General features: G+C 33.8%; 1 pseudogene; it reads left to right on the top strand.

Moving 5' to 3' along the window:
* Positions 1–214: 214 nt before the first annotated feature.
* Positions 215–343, top strand: LOC114208298 (U4 spliceosomal RNA; annotated as a pseudogene).
* The last annotated feature ends 4389 nt before the right edge of the window (positions 344–4732 follow it).

Below are 4732 nucleotides of genomic sequence, written 5' to 3'. Positions count from 1 at the left end.
AGAGTTATTCTTTTGGGGACACCTGGGTGGCTCAGTCAGTTGAGCGTCTGACTCTTGATTGTGTCTGACTCAGGTTGTGATCTCAGGGTCCTGGAATCGAGTTCCGAGTTGGGCTCCGCAATTGGTGGGGAGTCTGCTTGAGATTCTCTCTCTCTCCCTCTCCTTCTGCCCCTCTCTCTCAAATAAATAAATCTTTAAAAAAGAAGTGCTATACAGCTTTGCACAGTGGCAGTGTCGTAGCCAATGAGGTTTATCCGAGGCGCGATTATTGCTAATTAAAAAAGAAGTGCTATTCTTTTGTGTTTGTTGGCTTTAAAATTTAAGTTGAAAAGAACCCAGGTGCCTTTAAGAAAAAAGGAGGCCTTATTATAAGATGCAGATACAGTACATATAGCAATTGGCAAAGGATTCCTTGTAGATTTATAGCACATACTTCCCCATCCCCATTTAGTGCAATAGTGTAGCAACAGTCCTTTCTTCCTGAAAAGAAGCCAGGAAGGAACTTCACTGCCTGTTCATGTCTTTTATGTAACTTTCCAATATGTGATAGGCCTTTTTCTTATTGATTTGTTATGCACATAACTAATCAGTAAGAATATATATTACAAAAGCTATATACTAAAATTAAAAGAAGAAGAAAGAAGAGAAGAGGAAGGAGAAAGAAAAGGAGGAAAAGAAGGTGAGGAAGGAGTCACCTCACATAGGAACTGATTTCTTTCCACTAACTCTCCTAAATATTGGATCCCTGATTCTTGCTGGTCTCTTTATACTACTCTTGGTCTAACTGCCTTTAGAATGGACATAAAATTTTATCTCTACCATCTTAACAGAGAGGAATCCTTTCTTACTTCCAAATTACAAATCAACCAGTTGATTATCTGGGCCTGATTCTTTCAAAGTAGTGAATTGCTTAAACAGTTTGAACAGCTGAGTACTTACTGACATAAAATAAAACTCAGAATTACTTTATTGTTATTAACTTGTTGAGTTTCATCAGTATTCAAGTCTTCCCAGAGTTAAATTTTCCACAGAGACTATAGTCTAGTTCTCTTAGACATAATACAGCTGATTGGTGATACTTGTATTTCAGAGGGGCACAATGTACTGAAGTTTACCAGCCTTAGAACCTTCTTGGTCCTACATTTGAGAGTAAGGGTCAGTTCTTAGGCCTTCACTTTTCTAAATCACACAGCTAAATGGCATCATGTTTGTTTTGTTTTAATTTCTCAAAGTTTTAGAAACTTAAAGTACACTGAATATATGGTCATATCCCTTTATTAGTTACAGATGCAATTATATAGTTTGAAGGCTTAAAATTGGTATTTACTACTTGTGCTTTATTTAGTATGATAAACACAAAATGGATAAAAAAAGTCTACACTAAAGAATGAGCACAGCTGAAATGTCATAACCAAGTAGACTATGCTGCAAAATTTGCAGTCACTGAAGCATAAATTAAAAAAATATCTATTGTCAGGGTGCCTGGGTGGCTCAGTCGTTAAGCATCTGCCTTCAGCTCAGGTCATGATCCCAGGGTCCTGGGCTCCAGCCCGGCATCAGGCTCTCTGCTCAGCGGGAGGCCTGCTTCTCCCTCTCCCACTCCTCCTGCTTGTGTTCCCTCTCTCGCTGTCTCTCTCACTCTGTGTTAAATAAACAAATAAAATCTTTAAAAATTAAAAAAATAATAAAAAATATCTATTGATAAATACCATAGAAGAAAGCAAAGACTATTCCATTTGAGCACAGATCCTCAGAGAGACTGAGAACGTGATCTATGTGGTTAAAGCAAACAGCAGTACAAAAGGGATTTTCCTTACAAGTTATATTTCTGGTCTGCTAAAATATGACAGTTATTTTTTTTAATGTACAGAAACATTTTCTGAGACCTATAAATAAGGTACTTAACTTTAAAGAAGAAGTCAAGGAAATTTAATTACATAATCAAGATATTTATTTAAATAAAATTAGATCAAAAGGGGAGAAATCATTTCAAAGACATAGCTTCCAAATATTTATGTAAAAACAGTTCTCTGGTCATTAAGCTATCTTATAAGCTTATAAAAATAAAAGAGATAACAAAACTATATCAAGGTGAAGCTGCTTGAAGAAATATAATTTCTCGAAGGCTTTGATTTAAATCTATAGCTTGGGCTATTTCCTCAAAAAAGTAACAGAGGTTAAGACACATGAGACACATTTTCTGAACCACACTCAAGTTAAGCACATTTACCACTGAGAAAGACAACACCTAAGATACACAGCACCTGGGAAATAAAATGGCATAGTCTGTGTTTGCTTTTAATACAGGGTGCTAAGAACAACGCTCACATACACAGCAGAATTTAGTCCCACTGCAGATGTACATGCTCAGAAATGGCATTGGAGCCTCTTCCTGCTCTTTTACTCTCCCCAAAAATGGTTTACCTGGGATCATGGGGGATTTGGCCCCACAAGCTATAGTTTGCAAATCTCTGCTCTTATGTTCTAAACATAGTTGCTCTTACTGTTGAGTTTTAATAAAATACATGTATAATACCAATTAGCATGTGTTTACTATACCTTTAATGAGAATAATATTCTACAGGCAGGTTAATTTAGAGAACTGAGTTACCCGGTCAGCCCTGCCTCACACAAACTCAGCTGTCCTTGCTGCCCTCATTCATATCAAGAGTAAACTCAAAATGGTGTGAAATAATTTGAGCTTAGTTTGGGCACATTTCACAACTCCAATGTCTATTGCTGCATCTATAAATTCAAAATGAACAATGATAGCAGAGTGATTGTAAAGATGGAAGAAACAATACTTGAGTTACCTTAATATTGTAATTCTATGCACAAATCACGCCCCTGAATCTTGAAGAATTTATTCTCTTGAAGTCATTCATTTGTTTCTTTCCTATTTTTCAACAAAAGTACTTTTATGAAGTTAAAAAATCTTAATCCACGACTTTGTTTTTTTAATTTTTTACTGCCATGATTATATATACAAAACTCAATTGCTGTCTGCATTTATTTTTGTTATTATTACAATTAGTATCTATTTCATTTCATGATTACTACTAAAAATAATTTTGTTATCTAAGGAGTATTATAAAATGATCCACTTTGAGTGTTGTTTACATTAGATACAGCACTGTTCCATATTTTACTAAGCAAGTATATGCATTTTAAGCATCTGTTTACTTGGTAAAAGGTTTAAATGTTTTAAGTATGAAAATAATTCATTCAAGATTAAATTAATCTGAGAAATCAACGAAGTGCTAATAATATATTAAAGTTCAGAGAATACAAAGATTGAAATTTGACAGGACTAATCAGATAAAATAACAGATGTAAAAAATAAGCAAGCTGCTATCATGATAAACAGCATAATTTCAGAAATGTGTGTTATAATTGTGAGGACATGATAAACTTGAAAACTGGCCTCATCACTAACTAGATCTAATATAAAAGTGACTTTCCTCAAAAGACGCTATAAATTTATAGATCCTATAAATCTCACTTTTTCCAAATATCATCAGAAAGTCAGAGGGGAAACTTTTGTCAAATCATACACCTTGATTATCAATTATATGTCAGTCTTTCAAGAGATGAATCACTGGACTCATTAAGTATTATATCTAAGAACAGGGTTACTAATTTGTTCGAAATTAAACATAACAGTGAACAATTTAAATGCCTCTAATGTCACATTCTTTACCATTTAAACCTGTTATACGGCTTCAGAGATGTTAATAACATATAGTTTAATAAATTTACTCTCCCTCTGACCTTCTTCCCTCTCATGCTCTCTCTCTACCATTCTCTCTCTCTCTCTCAATAAATAAAAATCTTTAAAAAAAAAAAACTTCATGAAAATTTTTTTAAACATGAGCAAAATATATCAACACAAGCTTTTGCAAGTCCATTTTTCAACCAAAAGTAAAGAAAGAGTGGGAGACAAAAGATAGAGTGATTACATCACTGAATCTCAACTGCAAAGTATGTGGTATCATATGCAAAACTTAATTAAATCCCATTGTTTTCTTGTCAGAGTAAAATGCCTCATTTTTTTTAAAGAAAACCTTGGTTTTGCGAGTGTGTTGTCCTTAATAAATATCTATATTGTTTGTGATCTCAGTGTTTGCTCTTTAACAAGATTTACAAACTTCTTCCACCGTTACAAAGCAGTTGTCTTACATATGCCATTGAACACAAATCCAAAGAATTGCCATAGCAAAATGTTTATGTATCCCCAGGACTGTTAGAATAATTCCAGAGTTCTCTCAACATTAAGAAAAAAATAAATGTGCAATCTATATATTTCCCCCCCAAATCTTTTAAAATTATGGGTTTGAATGGTTTTGAAAAATCTCTATAATCAGGAATTCCTGGTGCAGTGAAAGAACACTGAACTAATCAGAAAACCTGGGCTGAAATTCCAGCAATCACCTAACTTCATTTAACCAGAGTTTCTTAAAATTAACAAATGATATCTGCATTCCTAGATTGCTATGACTGAGAACATCACTCTAAAGACAAAGACAGGTTGGGCAAGAAAAAATTACTTTTCTGAGGATAAAATCTCAATATAAATAAAAACATTAGGTTAGCAAATCTCTAAACATAATTGAAGAGAACAAAACAATCTTCCAACTATAGTTGCTAAAGTAGTGCTTAAATGTTCACCAGAATGGCCAACCTTCTTTCCCCAAAATCATTTACTAATGAAATAAAAACTTCTACAATGACT

The sequence above is a fragment of the Eumetopias jubatus genome, unplaced genomic scaffold, assembly GCF_037043125.1.
Source record: "Eumetopias jubatus isolate StellerSeaLion01/CBP00866 unplaced genomic scaffold, mEumJub1_p1.0 scaffold_2, whole genome shotgun sequence".
Lineage (NCBI taxonomy): Eukaryota > Metazoa > Chordata > Mammalia > Carnivora > Otariidae > Eumetopias > Eumetopias jubatus.
This window is presented reverse-complemented; position numbering and strand designations above follow the sequence as displayed.